At 44.4% G+C, this 26,331-nt stretch overlaps 1 pseudogene; it reads right to left on the bottom strand.

The window, feature by feature from the left end:
- The window catches only part of LOC124027031, a 61,887-nt pseudogene that overhangs the window by 25,036 nt on the left and 10,520 nt on the right, over positions 1-26,331 (bottom strand).

The following is a 26,331-nucleotide window of genomic DNA, read 5'->3' as shown; positions in this document are numbered from 1 at the left end:
GACATAAGGCAGTATATTGTAACCAACATTCCTGCAGTATACTCTAACCAACATAAGGCAGTATACTCTAACCAACATCCCTGCAGTATACTCTAACCAACATCCCTGCAGTATACTCTAACCGACATGAGGCAGTATACTCTAACAAACATCCCTGCAGTATACTCTAACCAACATGAGGCAGTATACTCTAACCAACATGAGGCAGTATACTCTAACCAACATCCCTGCAGTATAGCAGTATACTCTAACCAACATGAGGCAGTATACTCCAACCAACATGAGGCAGTATACTCTAACCAACATCCCTGCAGTATACTCTAACCGACATAAGGCACTATATTGTAACCAACATTCCTGCAGTATGCTCTAACCAACATAAGGCAGTATACTCTAACCAACATCCCTGCAGTATACTCTAACCAACATCCCTGCAGTATACTCCAACCAACATCCCTGCAGTATACTCTAACCAACATGAGGCGGTGTACTCTAACCAACATCCCTGCAGCATACTGTAACCAACATCCCTGCAGTATACTCTAACCAACATCCCTGCAGTATACTCTAACCAACATCCCTGCAGTATACTCTAACCAACATCCATGCAGCATACTCTAACCGACATCCCTGCAGTATACTCTAACCGACATGAGGCAGTATACTCTAACCAACATCCCTGCAGTATACTCTAACCAACATGAGGCAGTATACTCTAACCAACATGAGGCAGTATACTCTAACCAACATGAGGCAGTATACTCTAACCAACATGAGGCAGTATACTCTAACCAACATCCCTGCAGTATACTCTAACCAACATGAGGCAGTATACTCTAACCAACATGAGGCAGTATACTCTAACCAACATGATGCAGTATACTCTAACCAACATGAGGCAGTATACTCTAACCAACATCCCTGCAGTATACTCTAACCAACATGAGGCAGTATACTCTAACCAACATCCCTGCAGTATACACTAACCAACATGAGGCAGTATACTCTAACCAACATCCATGCAGTATACTCTAACCAACATCCCTGCAGTATACTCTAACCAACATCCCTGCAGTATACTCTAACCAACATCCCTGCAGTATACTCTAACCAACATCCCTGCAGTATACTCTAACCAACATCCCTGCAGTATACTCTAACCAACATCCCTGCAGTATACTCTAACCAACATGAGGCAGTATACTCTAACCAACATCCCTGCAGTATACTCTAACCAACATCCCTGCAGTATACTCTAACCAACATCCCTGCAGTATACTCTAACCAACATGAGGCAGTATACTCTAACCAACATGAGGCAGTATATTGTAACCAACATGAGGCAGTATACTCTAACCGACATAAGGCAGTATATTGTAACCAACATGGAGCAGTATACTCTAACCAACATCGCTTTAGTATACTATAACCAACATGAGGCAGCAAGATTAAGTTCATGATATGGCAACTTGTATTGAGTCATGTAAATGTATGGTATGGAGACATACTGTATAGTGTACATCTCAATAACAAAGTGATTGAGGTGCCATAATATCCTGAACAGCCAAAAGCACTGAAGTATGTGTCTTGACTCTTGGCTACCGCCATTCTTTAAACAGCTAATGGCTGATTTCTTGTGTTTCCACTGTAGCCTACGTGTCATTGGCTTGGCTGGGAAACTATGTAATGTAGAAAACAGTCTAGTACCCATGCAGGCAGTCTTTTCTTTTGTTTGGAGTGGGTCCGCAAACTAAAACACTAAACCTCATCAAAATCTAACACAACCATCAAGACATTGAGCTACAGACCCAAATCTAACACAACCATCAAGACATTGAGCTACAGACCCAAATATAACACAACCATCAAGACATTGAGCTACAGACCCAAATCTAACACAACCATCAAGACATTGAGCTACACACCCAAATCTAACACAACCATCAAGACATTGAGCTACACACCCAAATCTAACACAACCATCAAGACATTGAGCTACAGACCCAAATCTAACACAACCATCAAGACATTGCGCTTCAGACCCAAATCTCCTGGGGCACTTGGGTAAGCAGATACAACCATTTTTTTCTTGGCCTCTTTCTTTTTATTTCTTTGTTTCTGCAGCTGAGTCTGACGGTGCAGTCCAAGCACTCATGTGGAGAGCAGAACCAAATCTAACACAACCATCAAGACATTGAGCTACACACCCAAATCTAACACAACCATCAAGACATTGAGCTACACACCCAAATCTAACACAACCTTCAAGACATTGAGCTATGGACCCAAATCTAACACAACCATCAAGACATTGAGCTATGGACCCAAATCTAACACAACCATCAAGACATTGAGCTACACACCCACATCTAACACAACCTTCAAGACATTGAGCTATGGACCCAAATCTAACACAACCATCAAGACATTGAGCTATGGACCCAAATCTAACACAACCATCAAGACATTGAGCTATGGACCCAAATCTAACACAACCATCAAGACATTGAGCTATGGACCCAAATCTAACACAACCATCAAGACATTGAGCTATGGACCCAAATCTAACACAACCATCAAGACATTGAGCTACACACCCAAATCTAACACAACCTTCAAGACATTGAGCTATGGACCCAAATCTAACACAACCATCAAGACATTGAGCTACACACCCAAATCTAACACAACCTTCAAGACATTGAGCTATGGACCCAAATCTAACACAACCATCAAGACATTGAGCTACACACCCAAATCTAACACAACCTTCAAGACATTGAGCTATGGACCCAAATCTAACACAACCATCAAGACATTGAGCTACAGACCCAAATCTAACACAACCATCAAGACATTGAGCTACAGACCCAAATCTAACACAACCATCAAGACATTGAGCTACAGACCCAAATCTAACACAACCATCAAGACATTGAGCTATGGACCCAAATCTAACACAACCATCAAGACATTGAGCTATGGACCCAAATCTAACACAACCATCAAGACATTGAGCTATGGACCCAAATCTAACACAACCATCAAGACATTGAGCTACACACCCAAATCTAACACAACCATCAAGACATTGAGCTATGGACCCAAATCTAACACAACCATCAAGACATTGAGCTATGGACCCAAATCTAACACAACCATCAAGACATTGAGCTATGGACCCAAATCTAACACAACCATCAAGACATTGAGCTATGGACCCAAATCTAACACAACCATCAAGACATTAAGCTACAGACCCAAATATAACACAACCATCAAGACATTGAGCTATGGACCCAAATCTAACACAACCATCAAGACATTAAGCTACAGACCCAAATCTAACACAACCATCAAGACATTGAGCTATGGACCCAAATCTAACACAACCATCAAGACATTGAGCTATGGACCCAAATCTAACACAACCATCAAGACATTAAGCTACAGACCCAAATATAACACAACCATCAAGACATTGAGCTACAGACCCAAATATAACACAACCATCAAGACATTGAGCTACAGACCCAAATATAACACAACCATCAAGACATTAAGCTAAATTCTCAAATCTAACACAACTGTCAAGACATTGAGCTACGGACTCAAATCTAACACAACCATCAAGACATTGAGCTACAGACCCAATTCTAACACAACCATCAAGACATTGCGCTTCAGACCCAAATCTCCTGGGGCTCTTGGGTAAGCAGATACAACCATTTTTTTCTTGGCCTCTTTCTTTTTATTTCTTTGTTTCTGCAGCTGAGTCTGACGGTGCAGTCCAAGCACTCATGTGGAGAACAGAACCAAATCTAACACAACCATCAAGACATTGAGCTACAGACCCAAATCTAACACAACCATCAAGACATTGAGCTACAGACCCAAATATAACACAACCGTAAAGACATTGAGCTATGGACCCAAATCTAACACAACCATCAAGACATTGAGCTACAGACCCAAATATAACACAACCATCAAGACATTGAGCTACAGACCCAAATATAACACAACCATCAAGACATTGAGCTATGGACCCAAATCTAACACAACCGTAAAGACATTGAGCTATGGACCCAAATCTAACACAACCATCAAGACATTGAGCTACAGACCCAAATATAACACAACCATCAAGACATTGAGCTACAGACCCAAATCTAACACAACCATCAATACATTGAGCTATGGACCCAAATCTAACACAACCATCAAGACATTGAGCTATGGACCCAAATCTAACACAACCATCAAGACATTGAGCTATGGACCCAAATCTAACACAACCATCAATACATTGAGCTATGGACCCAAATCTAACACAACCATCAAGACATTGAGCTATGGACCCAAATCTAACACAACCATCAAGACATTGAGCTATGGACCCAAATCTAACACAACCATCAAGACATTGAGCTATGGACCCAAATCTAACACAACCATCAAGACATTGAGCTATGGACCCAAATCTAACACAACCATCAAGACATTGAGCTATGGACCCAAATCTAACACAACCATCAAGACATTGAGCTATGGACCCAAATCTAACACAACCATCAAGACATTGAGCTATGGACCCAAATCTAACACAACCATCAAGACATTGAGCTATGGACCCAAATCTAACACAACCATCAAGACATTGAGCTATGGACCCAAATCTAACACAACCATCAAGACTGTCATGCAGGTGAAAGAGGACCCAAAAGCGACTTAACAGAAACAGAGTTTATTTAAGTCCAAACAGGGAATAACAGAAATCCTCTAGTCTGTAGAGGGGAATAACTGGAGAAGCGGCCACAGACTGCAGGTCGCTTCGGGTAGGCGCAGGCCGTAGTAGACAGAGACACCTGCTCACACGCAGCATCTGATGAAGGCAAAAAACACGACAGGACAGGGCGATACACAATCACAGCAAAAACACGACAGGACAGGGCGAAACGCAATCACAGCATGGTGAATACTAAACAAGGAACCGACGGGACAGGAACGGAACACAAAGGAATAAATAGGGACTCCAATCAGGGGAAAGGATCGGGAACAGGTGTGGGAAGACTAAATGATGATTAGGGGAATAGGAACAGCTGGGAGCAGGAACGGAACGACAGAGAGAAGAGAGAGCGAGAGAGTGAGAGGGGGAGGGGGAGAGAGAGGGGATAGAAAGAGGGAAAGAACCCAATAAGACCAGCAGAGGGAAACGAACAGAATGGGGAGCACAGGGACAAGACATGATAATAAATGACAAACATGACAGTACCCCCCACTCACCGAGCGCCTCCTGGCGCACTCGAGGAGGAATCCTGGCGGCAACGGAGGAAATCATCGATGAGTGAACGGTCCAGCACGTCCCGAGACGGAACCCAACTCCTCTCCTCAGGACCGTAACCCTCCCAATCCACTAAGTATTGGTGACCCCGTCCCCGAGAACGCATGTCCATGATCTTATGTACCTTGTAAATAGGTGCGCTCTCGACAAGGACGGGAGGGGGAGGGAAGACGAACGGGGGTGCGAAGAAAGGGCTTAACACAGGAGACATGGAAGACAGGATGGACGCGACGAAGATGTCGCGGAAGAAGCAGTCGCACAGCGACAGGATTGATGACCTGGGAGACACGGAACGGACCAATGAACCGCGGAGTCAACTTACGAGAAGCTGTCGTAAGAGGAAGGTTGCGAGTGGAAAGCCACACTCTCTGGCCGCAACAATACCTTGGACTCTTAATCCTGCGTTTATTGGCGGCTCTCACAGTCTTCCCCGCAGACAAAGGCAGACCGGTAATGAAGCCTAAGGCGATGTGAGACCATGGTCGAGAAGGAATGGGGAGCGGTCTGAGACGACCGGCAGGAGGAGAGTTACCCGACTTAGTCTGCGCGCAGTCCGAACAAGCAGCCACGAAACGGCGCGTGTCACGCTCCTGAGTCGGCCACCAAAAGCGCTGGCGAATAGACGCAAGAGTGCCTCGAACACCGGGATGACCAGCTAACTTGGCAGAGTGAGCCCACTGAAGAACAGCCAGACGAGTGGAAACAGGAACGAAAAGGAGGTTACTAGGACAAGCGCGCGGCGACGCAGTGTGCGTGAGTGCTTGCTTAACCTGTCTTTCAATTCCCCAGACTGTTAACCCGACAACACGCCCATAAGGAAGAATCCCCTCGGGATCAGTAGAAGCCACAGAAGAACTAAACAGACGGGATAAGGCATCAGGCTTGGTGTTCTTGCTACCCGGACGGTAAGAAATCACAAACTCGAAACGAGCGAAAAACAACGCCCAACGAGCTTGACGGGCATTAAGTCGTTTGGCAGAACGGATGTACTCAAGGTTCTTATGGTCTGTCCAAACGACAAAAGGAACGGTCGCCCCTCCAACCACTGTCGCCATTCGCCTAGGGCTAAGCGGATGGCGAGCAGTTCACGGTTACCCACATCATAGTTGCGCTCAGATGGCGACAGGCGATGAGAAAAATAAGCGCAAGGATGAACCTTATCGTCAGACTGGAAGCGCTGGGATAGAATGGCTCCCACGCCTACCTCTGAAGCGCCAACCTCGACAATGAATTGTCTAGTGACGTCAGGAGTAACGAGGATAGGAGCGGACGTAAAACGTTCTTTTAGAAGATCAAAAGCTCCCTGGGCGGAACCGGACCACTTAAAACACGTCTTGACAGAAGTAAGAGCTGTGAGAGGAGCAGCAACTTGACCGAAATTACGAATGAAACGCCGATAGAAATTAGCGAAACCTAAAAAGCGCTGCAACTCGACACGTGACCTTGGAACGGGCCAATCACTGACAGCTTGGACCTTAGCGGAATCCATCTGAATGCCTTCAGCGGAAATAACGGAACCGAGAAAAGTAACGGAGGAGACATGAAAAGAGCACTTCTCAGCCTTTACGTAGAGACAATTCTCTAAAAGGCGCTGTAGAACACGTCGAACGTGCTGAACATGAATCTCGAGTGACGGAGAAAAATCAGGATATCGTCAAGATAGACAAAAACAAAGATGTTCAGCATGTCTCTCAGAACATCATTAACTAATGCCTGAAAAACAGCTGGCGCATTGGCGAGACCGAACGGCAGAACCCGGTACTCAAAATGCCCTAACGGAGTGTTAAACGCCGTTTTCCACTCGTCCCCTCTCTGATGCGCACGAGATGGTAAGCGTTACGAAGGTCCAACTTAGTAAAGCACCTGGCTCCCTGCAGAATCTCGAAGGCTGATGACATAAGGGGAAGCGGATAACGATTCTTAACCGTTATGTCATTCAGCCCTCGATAATCCACGCAGGGGCGCAGAGTACCGTCCTTCTTCTTAACAAAAAAGAACCCCGCCCGGCCGGAGAAGAAGAAGGCACTATGGTACCGGCGTCAAGAGACACAGACAAATAATCCTCGAGAGCCTTACGTTCGGGAGCCGACAGAGAGTATAGTCTACCTCGAGGAGGAGTGGTCCCCGGAAGGAGATCAATACTACAATCATACGACCGGTGAGGAGGAAGGGAGTTGGCTCGGGACCGACTGAAGACCGTGCGCAGATCATGATATTCCTCCGGCACTCCTGTCAAATCGCCAGGTTCCTCCTGAGAAGTAGGGACAGAAGAAACGGGAGGGATGGCAGACATTAAACACTTCACATGACAAGAAACGTTCCAGGATAGGATAGAATTACTAGACCAATTAATAGAAGGATTATGACATACTAGCCAGGGATGACCCAAAACAACAGGTGTAAACGGTGAACGGAAAATCAAAAAAGAAATAGTCTTACTGTGGTTACCAGATACTGTGAGAGTTAAAGGTAGTGTCTCAAATTTGATACTGGGAAGATGACTACCATCTAAGGCAAACATGGGCGTAGGCTTGTCTAACGGTCTGAAAGGAATGTTATGTTTCCGAACCCATGCTTCGTCCATGAAACAACCCTCAGCCCCAGAGTCAATCAAGGCACTGCATGTAGCACCCGAACCGGTCCAGCGTAGATGGACCGACATAGTAGTACAAGATCTAGATGAAGAGACCTGAGTAGTAGCGCTCACCAGTAGCCCTCCGCTTACTGATGGGCTCTGGCCTCTTACTGGACATGAATTAACAAAATGTCCAGCAACTCCGCAATAGAGGCACAGGCGGTTGGTGATCCTCCGTTCCCTCTCCTTAGTCGAGATGCGAATCCCTCCCAGCTGCATGGGCTCAGTCTCAAAGCCAGAGGAGGGAGATGGTTGCGATGCGGAGCAGGGAAACACCGTTGATGCGAGCTCTCTTCCACGAGCCCGGTGACGAAGATCTACCCGTCGTTCTATGCGGATGGCGAGAGCAATCAAAGAGTCCACATCTGAAGGAACCTCCCGGGAGAGAATCTCATCCTTAACCACTGCGTGGAGTCCCTCCAGAAAACGAGCGAGCAGCGCCGGCTCGTTCCACTCACTAGAGGCAGCAAGAGTGCGAAACTCAATAGAATAATCCGTTATGGACCGTTCACCTTGGCATAAGGAAGCCAGGGCCCTAGAAGCCTCCCTACCAAAAACTGAACGGTCAAAAACCCGAATCATCTCCTCTTTAAAGTTCTGGAACTTGTTAGAGCAATCAGCCCTTGCCTCCCAGATAGCTGTGCCCCATTCTCGAGCCCGGCCAGTAAGGAGTGAAATGACGTAAGCAACCCGAGCTCTCTCTCTAGAGTATGTGTTGGGTTGGAGAGAGAACACAATCTCACACTGCGTGAGAAAGGAGCGGCACTCAGTGGGCTGCCCGGAGTAGCAAGGTGGGTTATTAACCCTAGGTTCTGGAGGCTCGGCAGGCCAGGAAGTAACAGGTGGCACGAGACGTAGACTCTGGAACTGTCCAGAGAGGTCGGAAACCTGAGCGGCCAGGTTCTCCACGGCATGGCGAGCAGCAGACAATTCCTGCTCGTGTCTGCCGAGCATGGCTCCTTGGATCTTGACGGCAGTGTAACGAGCGTCTGAAGTCGCTGGGTCCATTCCTTGGTCGGTTCCTTCTGTCATGCAGGTGAAAGAGGACCCAAAAGCGACTTAACAGAAACAGAGTTTATTTAAATCCAAACAGGGAATAACAGAAATCCTCTAGTCTGTAGAGGGGAATAACTGGAGAAGCGGCCACAGACTGCAGGTCGCTTCGGGTAGGCGCAGGCCGTAGTAGACAGAGACACCTGCTCACACGCAGCATCTGATGAAGGCAAAAAACACGACAGGACAGGGCGATACACAATCACAGCAAAAACACGACAGGACAGGGCGAAACGCAATCACAGCATGGTGAATACTAAACAAGGAACCGACGGGACAGGAACGGAACACAAAGGAATAAATAGGGACTCCAATCAGGGGAAAGGATCGGGAACAGGTGTGGGAAGACTAAATGATGATTAGGGGAATAGGAACAGCTGGGAGCAGGAACGGAACGACAGAGAGAAGAGAGAGCGAGAGAGTGAGAGGGGGAGGGGGAGAGAGAGGGATAGAAAGAGGGAAAGAACCCAATAAGACCAGCAGAGGGAAACGAACAGAATGGGGAGCACAGGGACAAGACATGATAATAAATGACAAACATGACAAAGACATTGAGCTATGGACCCAAATCTAACACAACCATCAAGACATTGAGCTATGGACCCAAATCTAACACAACCATCAAGACATTGAGCTATGGACCCAAATCTAACACAACCATCAAGACATTGAGCTATGGACCCAAATCTAACACAACCATCAAGACATTGAGCTATGGACCCAAATCTAACACAACCATCAAGACATTGAGCTACAGACCCAAATCTAAAAACAACCGTAAAGACATTGAGCTTCAGACCCAAATCTAACACAACCATCAAGACATTGAGCTATGGACCCAAATCTAACACAACCATCAAGACATTAAGCTAAATTCTCAAATCTAACACAACTGTCAAGACATTGAGCTACGGACTCAAATCTAACACAACCATCAAGACATTGAGCTACAGACCCAAATCTAAAAACAACCGTAAAGACATTGAGCTTCAGACCCAAATCTAACACAACCATCAAGACATTAAGCTAAATTCTCAAATCTAACACAACTGTCAAGACATTGAGCTACGGACTCAAATCTAACACAACCATCAAGACATTGAGCTATGGACCCAAATCTAAAAACAACCATCAAGACATTGAGCTACAGACCCAAATCTAACACAACCATCAAGACATTGAGCTACAGACCCAAATCTAACACAACCATCAAGACATTGAGCTATAGACGCAAATCTAACACAACTGTCAAGACATTGAGCTACAGACCCAAATCTAACACAACCATCAAGACATTGAGCTACACACCCAAATCTAACACAACCGTCAAACATTGAACTACAGACTTAAATGTCCTGGGGCTCTTGGGTAAGCAGATACAACTATTTATTTGTATTTCTTTGTTTCCGCAGCAGAGTCTGACGGTGCAGTCCAAGCACTCATGTTGAGAGCAGTCAACCTAAAGAGACCGTCAAGTCAAATCCAGCCAGGAGTTTATTTCAGATCATTCTTCCTATGAAGTAAGCAGTTAGCAGTCAGTTAGCAGTTTACACAGCATGTGGTATTTCTTATGCCCAGAACCCTGAACCCAAAGCTTTCCATTGAAAGTAACAGCTTATGCACCAACATGTGCACGTGCAGAAACCAGTGTTGGGGAGCAGTGAACTACATGTAGCAATTTCCTTTCTGTTTCAGCATCAGACCTGCCTAATTCTCACTTGATACTTAGTTTTTGTGTTTAATAGGCTAAATTACACATTCTGTTAACATCTGACTCCAGCTCTGTTCTTGTAATTTGTAGTCTATGACATTTCAGATTTAGATATGATAATTCTTCACCAAGTAGTTTGGATGTAGTGAACTACTTTTTCAAATGAACTGTATAAGTAAGTAAATTATATTTTTCTTAAGGGTAGCTTTAGTGTAGCTTAAACTTGTTTCAGTGTCAAGTAAATTGGTAGCTGGGTCAAATGCATTTTCAGAGTAGCTTCCACAACGCTGGCGGACCCGTAGACACACAAACACACTCACACACAAAATCAAGAACAAAAAGAACACACACACAAACACTAAGCACACATACATGTGTACAATAGTATGGGGTCTCGTTTATCAACCATGGAGAATTTAGAAGACTACGAGAGTATAAAAACAACCATGTCACTCAATCCAAAAACCAACTTAGCGAATGAGGAATCCAGACCCTTTGGCACAACAATGGCATGTTGGTATAAACAAGCTCCCCACGCCCTCAGTTAACAACACAAAATCCTGAGTCAGTATGTAGCCGTTACACTTTGTGTGTTTTCTGCCTCTGTTTCTGATTCAATCAGAACATATGGAACACATAGGTGTACGTGGGCTCACCTCTAACCCAGGGATCAGGCTCCATCTCCTGGGGGCAAATTCCTTCAGCCCCCCTATATATACCCACATATCAGAACAGAGGAGCCAAAAGTACAGTATAGTCTAGCCCCCTTGCTGTTAAGCAGATGTGCACCAACCTGTTCTCCAGTTAGGTTCAGCATGGATTTCAGATCTGTCCCATTGAGTAATGACACCTGCATTGAGAGAGTTAGTAAAATACCTTCAGTTATCAACCATGATTGTAGTAGAACCATCAACAAAATGACTGTCCATTTATGATATGTATGCATTTCATGCTTGTTTATCTACATTCAATATATTTATCTCTTTAAATCTCCCTATTAATACACTTCCTGCAGTAGATGTGAATGTAACCAAATTAAAATATTTTACTGTATCTTTCTATGGATATCCCCCCTGTTTATATTTTGGCATCCTCTCACTCCCTTTTTTCTCTCTACAGTAACATACGTTACATCTATGTCAGGGGTAGGCAACTAGATTCAGCCACGGGATGATTTTTGTCCGAGCGGATGGTTAGGGGGCAGGAACATAATCATAATAATTTGTACACTGCACATTGACCACAAGTAATCCCAAAAAGAGATTGTTATTTTCAAATACAATCATTTCATACCTTGATTACATTGAGACATACTGCGTGTCTCTCTTTTTATTTGTAGGAATACTTGGGAACAGATTTCCTGAATTACATGTTTTAACTGAATTCCTGGTGATTTGATAGTCTTATTTGATCAAAAACAAAAATATATTTGAATGCAATCTTTGGGCGGCCCAAAAGAAATCACTCGCAGGCCGGTTTTGGTCCGTGAGCCGCCTATTGCCGACTCCTGTTCTATGTCACCCCAATGTCATCCTTATTATGTTAACCCTCGTTAACTTTCATCTAGAATGAATGATGATGTATAAATATGTGAGGACTCCTTACTAAACCATGCAGCATGAGTCCTTTGGGAACTCCGGTGATGAAGTCTGAAAAGACAGAAAATGAGAATGAAAGAAAGAAAATAAGTTTAAAAGATTGGAGAGAGCAGTTGAGTCCAAGCACTTCCAAATACACAAGGGTCAAAACTTTGCTGGTAATAACCCAGTGTTTAAAATAGGGAAAGCTGAGGCTTGTTTGTTGCCGGTGCATGGGAAATCTATGATATTGTACAAGCTTAATAACTTAAGTGATACAGGCAAGCCCAGCCCGCAAGTTTTTATTTTCTTTTAAAATAAGTCAGTGTTGAAAATATTCCTGTTGTGGCTTTGAGTGAGTTACTGAACTGGACAAGCTTCAGGGAAATATTTTAGTGAGAGTCAAGTTGCCTTGTTTTAAACGTGTCTTCTGTTCAAGAATACTATCTGTCAAGTACTTACTACAATAGACTATAAAGACATGTGATAAGTACATTATTATCTTATGCTCTGATACATTCACACACTCTAATGACTAGCTCTCTAATGACTAGCGCTCTAATGACTAGCGCTCTAATGACTAGCTCTCTAATGACTAGCTCTCTAATGACTAGCGCTCTAATGACTAGCACTCTAATGACTAGCTCTCTAATGACTAGCGCTCTGACTAGCTCTCTAATGACTAGCGCTCTAACGACTAGCGCTCTAATGACTAGCTCTCTAATGACTAATGCTCTAATGACTAGCGCTCTAATGACTAGCGCTCTAATGACTAGCTCTCTAATGACTAGCGCTCTAATGGCTTGCGCTATAATGACTAGCTCTCTAATGACTAACGCTCTAATGACTAGCGCTTTAATGACTAGCGCTCTAATGACCTGCGCTCGAATGACCTGCGCTCTAATGACCTGCGCTCTAATGACTAGCGCTCGAATGACTAACGCTCTAATGACTAAAGCTCTAAAGACTAGCGCTCTAATGACTAGCGCTCTAGTGACTAATGCTCTAATGACTAATGCTCTAATGACTAGAGCACATTAGTATATTAGAGCACAGGGGGTCGTTAGATGGTTAACTATTAGACAGGGATATGGGGTAAGCAAACCCAAAGCCCAATCATGCTCGAGCTAAGTAAGTTGGCGCTGTAAATATGACACTCACCTTCAATATCATCTCCACTGAACTCCCCGCCGGCAACAGAGTAACCTGGAATGAGAGTGAGAGAACGAGAGAGCGAGAGGGAGAGCAAGCAAGAGTGAGAAAGAGAGAGAGAGGGGGAAAGAGAGAAAGAAAGAAAGATAGATAGAAAGAAAGATAATGAGAGAAATAAAGGTGGAGAGAGAACGAGAGAAAGATAAAAAGAGAGAGAAAAGAGAGAAGAGAGAGAGAAGAGTGAGAGCAATGAGAAATCAAGAAAGGCCACCACTTAGTGCTCTGATCAAAAGCAGTGCACTGTGAGGGGAATAGGGTGTCAGATGCAGCCTCTAGCTACTGTAGCTCCAATGAAGAAGTGGACCATACTAACCGAGGTAGCTGTCGTCATAGCTCCCCTGCACCTGCCGAGTCTGGATCTGCCCAGTAACAGAGAGCAGGAAGTAGGATGGGAAGTAGGCCTTGACGATTTCCTCTGTGGTGGCTGAGACTAGTTGACCTGTAAGCCGGAACGGATGGGGAAAAGAGCCAGAGGTTAGAGGTTAAGACTTTTGAACTATGTTTTTTAGCTGCACTAAAATGATTGTCGAGGTTTGGCCCTGTGGATGGTGTAGGGGATAACTTCACCGTTTGGCCCTGTGGATGGTGTAGGGGATAACTTCACCGTTTGGGGAAAAGTAGGCCGTTGTCTGCGCAAGTTCCAAACCCGTCCGTTCACGATACTGACACATACAAAGCTCTTTCTCCCGTCTCTCTCCACTGTACCTGTCTCTCTCCACTGTACCTGTCTCTCTCCACTGTACCTGTCTCTCTCCTCTGTACCTGTCTCTCTCCTCTGTACCTGTCTCTCTCCACTGTACCTGTCTCTCTCCACTGTACCTGTCTCTCTCCACTGTACCTGTCTCTCTCCACTGTACCTGTCTCTCTCCTCTGTACCTGTCTCTCTCCTCTGTACCTGTCTCTCTCCACTGTACCTGTCTCTCTCCACTGTACCTGTCTCTCTCCACTGTACCTGTCTCTCTCCACTGTACCTGTCTCTCTCCTCTGTACCTGTCTCTCTCCTCTGTACCTGTCTCTCTACACTGTACCTGTCTCTCTCCACTGTACCTGTCTCTCTCCACTGTACCTGTCTCTCTCCACTGTACCTGTCTCTCTCCACTGTACCTGTCTCTCTCCACTGTACCTGTCTCTCTCCACTGTACCTGTCTCTCTCCTCTGTACCTGTCTCTCTCACTGTACCTGTCTCTCTCCACTGTACCTGTCTCTCTCCACTGTACCTGTCTCTCTCCACTGTACCTGTCTCTCTCCACTGTACATGTCTCTCTCCTCTGTATCTGTCTCTCTCCACTGTACCTGTCTAATAAAAATGTGACAGTGGGAATTCCCAGTATAGTTTTCTAAACTGTACTGTATGCTATCTCTACATCCTGTACTTGAGCCAGTTCATAGTAATCCACATATGGTCTCAATAGGATCCTATCATAAATCTAATAGTGCACTCACCTTGCCAGTAAAAGCTTCCTGGTCCTCCGAGAACAACCTTCCCATCCTGAAACACGCAGAAAACCACCACTCTGATGAGAACCTTAGGTATCAAGCAACTGTTCAAACTCCATTGTAAGTCTTATGTTATATGACTAAACATACAGTATTCATGCAGTGGGCTGTTCCAGAAAGCAGGATCATTCAGTTAGCCAGCTTACTTTGATAAGCAGTCAAATATGTCTTGATTTCCTAAATCATTCAGAAAGCAAAACTTGAATATGGTTGTTTGTTGCTTAGTTGGAGGTTAATTCAGAATGTCTGGGCCAGTTACCTGGCTAAGATTCAAATCACATTATGGGTCAATTGCAGACAAGGCCAACCAAAATTATACTTCCACTTTTAACCCAACCCCTCCAAAAGACCCACACACAGCACACACACAGGTTTTTAGAGATGTGCGGAGGGGCTACCTGCCTCCCCATACAAAAATCTCTAACTTACTGATCCTGCTTTCTGGAACAGCCCCCCAGAACATAAGGGGTTTGCCCCATTAAAAACTAAAAGAGAATCTCTTTTGAATTGTTTGTTAAGGAATTGTTCCTTGTCCTGTTCAACGTACCTTGGTGAAGTCAGCACTGAACCCACCCTGACAGTAGCCCTGTCCTGCAGGACCATGTCTCTCTAAGGTAAAAGGAAGAGATGCAGAAAACATTGATAAGGCCACCACCCAAATGGCCAATCCAGGGCCTAGTTTCCCAAAAGCATGTTAAGATTATGTTCATCGTTAGAACCTTTTGTAGGAGAATCATTAAATCTCTGAGCTGTTTCCCATTGTTAAAACTGGTAATCTAAAGCCTGCCTCAGACCTGTTTCCCATTGTTAAAACTGGTAATCTAAAGCCTGCCTCAGACCTGATTCCCATTGTTAAAACTGGTAATCTAAAGCCTAAAACTGGTAATCTAAAGCCTGCCTCAGACCTGTTTCCCATTGTTAAAACTGGTAATCTAAAGCCTGCCTCAGACCTGTTTCCCATTGTTAAAACTGGTAATCTAAAGCCTGCCTCAGACCTGTTTCCCATTGTTAAAACTGGTAATCTAAAGCCTGCCTCAGACCTGTTTCCCATTGTTAAAACTGGTAATCTAAAACCTGCCTCAGACCTGTTTCCCATTGTTAAAACTGGTAATCTAAAGCCTGCCTCAGACCTGTTTCCCATTGTTAAAACTGGTAATCTAAAGCCTGCCTCAGACCTGTTTCCCATTGTTAAAACTGGTAATCTAAAGCCTGCCTCAGACCTGTTTCCCATTGTTAAAACTGGTAATCTAAAGCCTGCCTCAGACCTGTTTCCCATTGTTAAAACTGGTAATCTAAAGCCTGCCTCAGACCTGTTTCCCATTGTTAAAACTGGTAATCTAAAGCCTGCCTCAGACCTGTTTCCCATTGTTAAAACTGGTAATCTAAAGCCTGCCTCAGACCTGTTTCCCATTGTTAAAACTGGTAATCTAAAGCCTGCCTCAGACCTGTTTCCCATTGTTAAAACTGGTAATCTAAAGCCTGCCTCAGACCTGTTTCCCATTGTTAAAACTGGTAATCTAAAGCCTGCCTCAGACCTGTTTCCCATTGTTAAAACTGGTAATCTAAAGCCTGCCTCAGACCTGTTTCCCATTGTTAAAACTGGTAATCTAAAGCCTGCCTCAGACCACTCATAGAACAGCTAAGTGTGCCGTTAGATGCTTTTTGCCCTCCCAAGTCACTTTACTCACAGAAGATCTCCGCTAAACATAGAATCACATGATTTATCCATCTCTCTGTGACCACCGATAACTTCACAAGAAGTTGACTAAAAATACAAAGTCGCCAATGTCTTTGCAATTGATCAAAACAAATTAAAACCGAGATGACTGCATTAAAAAATAAACAGTATGCTAAAGGCCTATTTCAATCATATTGAAGTATATTTAATTTTCAATCAATTGAGTTCTATTTTGCTACGGTCTGTAATTTGTCTTAATATATTTCATGATGTGTAGCCTAACACGTGCACAATGCTGTGCCAATTCTGTGATTCAGTGCATTTTTATTGGCTAAGCATTTGAATAAGCTGCCTCAATATTTGCAGCCGTAGGTGGTACTATCTCTCTAATCTAAGCTGATCCGTCATCAGTATTATGAAACAATTATAATGTTTAGGTAAGATTTGATTGGAAGAAGCTGATCAGAGAGCAACACTCCCTTTATTTCAATCTTATCAGTATCGTCACATGCTCCAATGACGGCCTTATCGAACGTTCTCTCTACATGGTGTTTTGAGAAAAGCGTATTATCTTCCTCGGTTGTAGGAAAGATGCATCTCTAAAACCCTCGCATCTTTAAAATCACTCGGAAGCCTAGGCTTCCATCGTTATGAGAAACCTGGCCCTGGGCAATATTATTGTTATATCTGCTCCTGCCACGCCCTCTACTGTTCCTCCTGTGTCTCCCTAACCTGCCGCCACTCCCCCAGTGCTCTCTCCCTCTTTCTATCTCTGTGTGTGTGTGATTGTGTGGGCGGAGACAGGTGTGCTGGAGGCAGAGCAGATCCCCACCAGCTGCAACCTGTTCCATAATTAAGACCTCTACAAATACTCAGCCCTGTCACTTCTACGCTGCCAGATCGTAACCTCTGCTCAGTCAGTCTGTGTTTTTTGCTGTTTGTTTCTGCATAGATCCTGCTTTCGTGTTGTGCCTGTTTCCCCTTGCCTGATGCTGTTTTCCTCTCCACTACAGTTCTGTCCTCTCTGACTCTGGTCCCTGTCTCCAGTCCCACGTCTCGTCAGTCCTGCTACTCTGTCCTGGACCCCCCCCACTCTACTGTTTCCTTGGATTCCTCTCCGGATCTGCTTACCCAGCCCCAGCCCCAACTCCCCTCGCTCCAGCCTCAGCACCTGTCCAAGCTTTCCCTGGCCTGCACCCCATCTTCCACTGTATTTCAATAAATACCTTGGTTACCGTATCCCAGTCTCCTTGTCTGAGTCTGCTCTTGGGTTCAACTGCTCCGCTCCATGTAACAATCATAACACAAATCTCCCATTGACATCAGTGGTCAATTTATAAGAATTTTGGATCTAAAGTGAGGATTTGGCCCTCATCCTCAGGAGACAAATCTGTGGCTGCATGTTTCGTCACTACTTCATTCAATTGACTTCAGGTACAGTATTTTGGATAAGGATGTTGTTGCAGTACTGTACCTGTGCGACAGGGGGCGTACTCCACAAATGTCTTGAGGTTGTCCACGGAGAGGTAGCAGGTTCCTGTGGCATCCGAGAAGGGGGCATCGTGTTCCGTTCTCCAGTAATATCTTGGGGCACAAGCCTTGGAGACATTCAAGAAAGGCATTCAAAACAACACACAAACTTCACAACTGTCAACTGTCAGATGTTGATACACATCCCTGACACATAGTAAAAAGCTTTTTATGACTGGGGCTATGGTCGACTTCATTGGAGGCTGCTGAGGGGAGGACGGCTCACAATAATGGCTGGACGGAGCAAAAGGAATTGAACCATGTGTTTGATGTATTTGATACCATTCCACTCCAGCCATTACCACGAGCCAGTCCTCCCCAATTAAGTTGCCACCAACCTCCTGTGGTAGAACTTGTGTGTAGAACTTGTGAACGATATCAAAATCCAAATCAAATTATATATATTTCTGTGAGCAATTCTAACAGGACAGTTATATGATGACCTATTTATTCCCTTCTATCCCACAGAATGTAGTAGCCTATCTTACCAGGACAGTGTTGCCATGGGAACGCACCGTAGCCCCAAACCACTGATGGGACTTGAACTCGACCTGGACGTCGACGTCGTTGATGTGGAAGCTGCGATCCCCTGGGAGATGCCGAAGAAACGCACCTTTACATTCGTAATGCAGTACTTGTATGACACTTTAATAGCTCGCCTAAAGTTTGCACCAGTGTTTCCTCAAGTAACCCTACTGTTCCACTTACTGTATTTCAGGACTATCACACCTGATTTGACAAATGAGGGGCGTGATCAACTAGGTACTGGTACTCCCTGTATATAGCCATGTTATTACGTTGTATCCCTGCACATCAACTAGGTACTGGTACTCCCTGTATATAGCCATGTTATTACGTTGTATCCCTGCACATCAACTAGGTACTGGTACTCCCTGTATATAGCCATGTTATTACGTTGTATCCCTGCACATCAACTAGGTACTGGTACTCCCTGTATATAGCCATGTTATTACGTTGTATCCCTGCACATCAACTAGCACATCAACTAGCACATCAACTAGGTACTGGTACTCCCTGTATATAGCCATGTTATTACGTTGTATCCCTGCACATCGACTAGGTACTGGTACTCCCTGTATATAGCCATGTTATTACGTTGTACCCCTGCACATCAACTAGGTACTGGTACTCCCTGTATATAGCCATGTTATTACGTTGTATCCCTGCACATCAACTAGGTACTGGTACTCCCTGTATATAGCCATGTTATTACGTTGTATCCCTGCACATCAACTAGGTACTGGTACTCCCTGTATATAGCCATGTTATTACGTTGTATCCCTGCACATCAACTAGGTACTGGTACTCCCTGTATATAGCCATGTTATTAGTTGTATCCTGCACATCGTCCCAGTCCAGGTACTGGTACTCCCTGTATATAGCCATGTTATTAAATCGTTGTTCTCTACCCCTGCACAGAACCATCCCCAGGACTAGGTACTGGTACTCCATGCTGTATATAGCCATGTTACCTGACATGACGTTCCCCAGTCCACCCTGCTCCAGTTTCAACTGTTCTGCCTTACTATTATTCACCATGCTGGTCATTTATGAACATTTGAACATCTTGGCTTCTGTTATAATAGCCATGTTATTACGTTGGAGGACCTAGCCCCTGCACATCCTGACATGGGCTACTGGTACTGACTGTGCCCTGTATATAGCCATGTTATTTATGAACATTTGAACGTTGTATAATGTTATTACCCTGGCACATCGTTTCTTCCTAGGTTTTGGCCTTTCTACTATTGGTACTGGTACTCCCTGTATATAGCCATGTTATTACGTTGTACCCCTGCACATCAACTAGGTACTGGTACTCCCTGTATATAGCCATGTTATTACGTTGTATCCCTGCACATCGACTAGGTACTGGTACTCCCTGTATATAGCCATGTTATTACGTTGTACCCCTGCACATCAACTAGGTACTGGTACTCCCTGTATATAGCCATGTTATTACGTTGTATCCCTGCACATCAACTAGGTACATACTCCCTGTATATAGCCATGTTATTACGTTGTATCCCTGCACATCGACTAGGTACTGGTACGTAGCCATGTTATTACGTTGTATCCCTGCACATCGACTAGGTACTGGTACTCCCTGTATATAGCCATGTTATTACTCCCTGGTACTCCCTGTATATAGCCCATGTTATTACGTTGTATCCCTGCACATCAACTAGGTACTGGTACTCCCTGTATATAGCCATGTTATTACGTTGTATCCCTGCACATCAACTACTGGTACTGTATATAGCCATATTACTCCCTGTATACTGGTACTCCCTGCCATGTTATTACGTTGTATCCCTGCACATCAACTAGGTACTGGTACTCCTGTATATAGCCATGTTATTACCTCGTATCCCTGCACATCGACTAGGTACTGGTACTCCTGTATATAGCCATGTTATTACGTTGTATCCCTGCACATCGACTAGGTACTGGTACTCCCTGTATATAGCCATGTTATTACTGGCACATCGACTAGGTACTGGTACTCCTGTATATAGCCATGTTATTACGTTGTACCCCTGCACATCGACTAGGTACTGGTACTCCCTGTATATAGCCATGTTATTACGTTGTACCCCTGCACATCAACTAGGTACTGGTACTCCCTGTATATAGCCATGTTATTACGTTGTACCCCTGCACATCAACTAGGTACTGGTACTCCCTGTATATAGCCATGTTATTACTAGGTACTGGTACTCCCTGTATATAGCCATGTTATTACCTTGCACACATCGACTAGGTACTGGTACTCCCTGTATATAGCCATGTTATTACGTTGTATCCCTGCACATCGACTAGGTACTGGTACTCCCTGTATATAGCCATGTTATTACCTCGTACCCCTGCACATCGACTAGGTACTGGTACTCCCTGTATATAGCCATGTTATTACATTGTATCCCTGCACATCAACTAGGTACTGGTACTCCCTGTATATAGCCATGTTATTACGTTGTATCCCTGCACATCAACTAGGTACTGGTACTCCCTGTATATAGCCATGTTATTACGTTGTATCCCTGCACATCGACTAGGTACTGGTACTCCCTGTATATAGCCATGTTATTACGTTGTACCCCTGCACATCAACTAGGTACTGGTACTCCCTGTATATAGCCATGTTATTACCTCGTACCCCTGCACATCGACTAGGTACTGGTACTCCCTGTATATAGCCATGTTATTACGTTGTATCCCTGCACATCGACTAGGTACTGGTACTCCCTGTATATAGCCATGTTATTACCTCGTACCCCTGCACATCGACTAGGTACTGGTACTCCCTGTATATAGCCATGTTATTACATTGTATCCCTGCACATCAACTAGGTACTGGTACTCCCTGTATATAGCCATGTTATACTGGTACGTTATTACCCTGCACATCAACTAGGTACTGGTACTCCCTGTATATAGCCATGTTATTACGTTGTATCCCTGCACATCGACTAGGTACTGGTACTCCCTGTATATAGCCATGTTATTACGTTGTACCCCTGCACATCGACTAGGTACTGGTACTCCCTGTATATAGCCATGTTATTACGTTGTACCCCTGCACATCGACTAGGTACTGGTACTCCCTGTATATAGCCATGTTATTATGTTGTATCCCTGCACATCGACTAGGTACTGGTACTCCCTGTATATAGCCATGTTATTACCTCGCACCCCTGCACATCGACTAGGTACTGGTACTCCCTGTATATAGCCATGTTATTACGTTGTATCCCTGCACATCGACTATGTACTGGTACTCCCTGTATATAGCCATGTTATTATGTTGTATCCACGCACATCAACTAGGTACTGGTACTCCCTGTATATAGCCATGTTATTACCTCGCACCCCTGCACATCGACTAGGTACTGGTACTCCCTGTATATAGCCATGTTATTACCTCGCACCCCTGCACATCGACTATGTACTGGTACTCCCTGTATATAGCCATGTTATTACGTTGTATCCCTGCACATCGACTAGGTACTGGTACTCCCTGTATTTAGCCATGCTATTATGTTGTACCCCTGCACATCAACTAGGTACTGGTACTCCCTGTATTTAGCCATGTTATTTTCTAGTTCCTGTATATAGCCATGTTATTTTCTACTGCCTGTATATAGCCATGTTATTTTCTACTGCCTGCATATAGCCATGTTATTTTCTAATTCCTGTATACAGCCATGTTATTTCCTATTTCCTGTATATAGCCATGTTATTTTCTACTGCCTGTATATAGCCATGTTATTTTCTACTTCCTGTATACAGCCATGTTATTTTCTACTTCCTGTATATAGCCATGTTCTTTTCTACTTCCTGTATATAGCCATGTTATTTTCTACTGCCTGTATATAGCCATGTTATTTCCTACTTCCTGTATATAGCCATGTTATTTTCTACTGCCTGTATATAGCCATGTTATTTTCTACTTCCTGTATACAGCCATGTTATTTTCTACTTCCTGTATATAGCCATGTTATTTTCTACTGGTGGTATATAGCCATGTTATTTTTATTCAAAATTTTATTTTTTATTCACTGTATTTATGTTTAATCTTTAACTCTACTCTACATTGTTTGAAAAGGAACCGTAAGTAAGTATTTCACTGTTATTGTTTACTAAGCATGTGACAAATGACATTTAGTTTATCATTTGAATCAGGTGTCCTTGCACTGAACATACATCAAATAAATGCAATGGCTGGGGTGGTCTATCGATCTCAGCCACTGCCTGTTGGTGACATGTACTGTGTATTACCGCTGCCAGCATGGGCTCCAATCCATCCCACTGCGCTCTAGCACTCTGTCTCCTTCTATACTTGTTTCTCTCTATCCTGTCCAATAAACACAACAAATACAAAAGGGGCACTACTGCAACAAAAAAAAGGAATGGCTGGTGGAAATCAAGAGAAGTTTCAGAAACGGTGATTTCTACTGTAAGTTAACTTTGTCTCAACATGATCCCTCATGTCATCCCTGTTTGATGTCACACGGTTCCACATGTTTTTATAACTCTGTCTAAGTCTCAGCTCTTAATCCATCCACCTTGCTATTGGCAAGCATCAAACCGTTCAGCTGGACTTGGAATGCATTGTTACTGTAGTAACATTTGTCCTTCATAGTCTGATCCCTATTTTATGAAGGGGGTGGGGGGGCTCTGGTAAAACAGTTTCTTGTGACAGGCAAAACATCAAGCAGCTGGCTAGGAGAGCACATGAGAGACTTGGTTCTGGGCTATGAGAAAGGTCAAACTTTAGTCATGTTGAGAGATAGGCAGTGATGCAACCCGTCAGGATGCTCTGGTTTGGCAACTGCTCGGCCTCCGACCGCACGGCACTACAGAGGGTAGTGCGTATGGCCCAGTACATCACTGAGGCCAAGCTTCCTGCCATCCAGGACCTCTATACCAGGCGGTGTCAGAGGAAGTCCCTAATAATTGTCAAAGACTCCAGCCACCCTAGTCATAGACTTTTCTCTCTGCTACTGCACGGCAAGCCCTGGGGCGGCAGGGTAGCCTAGTGGTTAGAGCGTTGGACTAGTAACCGGAAGGTTGCAAGCTCAAACCCCCGAGCTGACAAGGTACAAATCTGTCGTTCTGCCCCTGAACAGGCAGTTAACCCACTGTTCCTAGGCCGTCATTGAAAATAAGAATTTGTTCTTAACTGACTTGCCTGTTTAAATAAAGGTTAAAAAAAAGTAGTATCAGAGCACCAAGTCTAGGTCCAAAAGGCTTCTAAATAGCTTTTACCCCCAAGCCATGAGACTCCTGAACATCAAATGGCTACCCAGACTATTTGCATTGCCCCCCCTTTTACGCTGCTGATACTCCAGGTTATTTTCTATGCATAGTCACTTTAATAACTCTACCTACATGTATATATTACCTCAATTACCTCGACTAAATGGTGCCACTGCACATTGACTGTACCGGTACCCCCTGTATAGCATCACTATTGTTATTTTATTGCTGCTCTTTAATTATTTGTTACTTTTACAAATTTTCTTGGTATTTTTCTTCAAATTCCATTGTTGGTTAAGTAAACATTTCACTGTAAGGTGAAATACCTGTTGTATTTGGCGCATGTAAAAAATAACATTTGATTTCAGAAAGTCACTCCTGGCCAATAGACTTCTTCCCAGGTAAGAAAAAGTTTAAGATGAAGAAGTTAAAATATTTGATGCGGTAGACTTGGCAGTATCGGTTTGATGCATGCTGCCCTGACGGTCGGTCTGTCTGTCTGGCTGTCTGGCTGGATGGCTGGCTGCTGGGGTCTGCCCTATGTCTGTCTGGCTGCTGGGGTCTGGACTGTGTCTGTAGTACACACTATACTCTTTGAACAGAGACCTGCATGGGAAACGTTGCGATGCACAAGCACGTGAAAGGAAGGGCCCAGGGCAGTGTGTGCGTGTGCGTGTGCGTGTGCGTGTGCGTGTGTGTGTGTGTGTGTGTGTGTGTGTGTGTGTGTGTGTGTGTGTGTGTGTGTGTGTGTGTGTGTGTGTGTGTGTGTGTGTGTGTGTGTGTGTGTGTGTGTGTGTGTGTGTCTTCCTGCATGTCTGTGTAAAACGGCTATCATCTTAATTCCTGAATTAATTTATCACATCAGCTGTTCCTTCAATTTCGAGAATGTACTTATAAGGGTGTATATCTGTGTGCATATAAGCCGGTGGATGTATAGAGCACACATTTTTGTGTACACAGTATGTGTTTGTGATCACAGATAGGTTTGTAAGCAGTGCATGTGTCTGTATTTGTGTATGTATAAACAGTTTACGTGCAAGAGAAGGTTTGTATCCAGGTTATGTGCATTCATGTCTGAATACAGCATACATTAGCTTCAGAAACTATTCACACACCTGGACTTTTTACACATCTTGTTGTGTTACAAAATGGAATTAAAATTTAAGAGATTTAATTGCCTTTTTTTTTGTCAACGATCTACACAAAATACCCTGTTATGTCAAAGTGGAAGAAAATGTCTAACATTTGTAAGAGAAGTCATGAACAATAAAACACTAATTTGTTGATTCGATAAGTACTCAACCTCCTGAGTCAATATATGTTAGAATCACCTTTGGCAGCGATTACAACTGTGAGTCTTTCTGGGTAAGTACATTTACATTTACATTTAAGTCATTTAGCAGACGCTCTTATCCAGAGCGACTTACAAATTGGTGCATTCACCTTATGACATCCAGTGGAACAACCACTTTACAATAGTGCATCTAAATATTTTAAGGTGAGAAGGATTACTTTATCCTATCCTAGGTATTCCTTAAAGAGGTGGGGTTTCAGGTGTCTCCGGAAGGTGGTGATTGACTCCGCTGTCCTGGCGTCGTGAGGGAGTTTGTTCCACCATTGGGGAGCCAGAGCAGCGAACAGTTTTGACTGGGCTGAGCGGGAACTGTACTTCCTCAGTGGTAGGGAGGCGGGCAGGCCAGAGGTGGATGAACGCAGTGCCCTTATTTGGGTGTAGGGCCTGATCAGAGCCTGGAGGTACTGAGGTGCCGTTCCCCTCACAGCTCCGTAGGCAAGCACCATGGTCTTGTAGCGGATGCGAGCTTCAACTGGAAGCCAGTGGAGAGAGCGGAGGAGCGGGGTGACGTGAGAGAACTTGGGAAGGTTGAACACTAGACGGGCTGCGGCGTTCTGGATGAGTTGTAGGGGTTTAATGGCACAGGCAGGGAGCCCAGCCAACAGCGAGTTGCAGTAATCCAGACGGGAGATGACAAGTGCCTGGATTAGGACCTGCGCCGCTTCCTGTGTGAGGCAGGGTCGTACTCTGCGGATGATGAGATGCTTAATGTGAGTCTGCAAGGAGAGTTTACAGTCTAGCCAGACACCTAGGTATTTGTAGTTGTCCACATATTCTAAGTCAGAACCGTCCAGAGTAGTGATGCTGGACGGGCGGGCAGGTGTGGTCAGTGATTGGTTGCAGAGCATTGGCCACGGAAGGAGAGTTTTATGGCATTGAAGCTCGTCTAGAGGTTTGTTAACACAGTGTCCAAAGAAGGGCCAGAAGTATACAGAATTGTGTCATATGTGTATAAG

This window comes from Oncorhynchus gorbuscha, linkage group LG03 (assembly GCF_021184085.1).
Source record: "Oncorhynchus gorbuscha isolate QuinsamMale2020 ecotype Even-year linkage group LG03, OgorEven_v1.0, whole genome shotgun sequence".
In the NCBI taxonomy this organism is placed as follows: Eukaryota; Metazoa; Chordata; class Actinopteri; order Salmoniformes; family Salmonidae; genus Oncorhynchus; species Oncorhynchus gorbuscha.
Note: the sequence above shows the minus strand (reverse complement) of the source record. Positions and strands in the feature narration are given on the sequence as shown.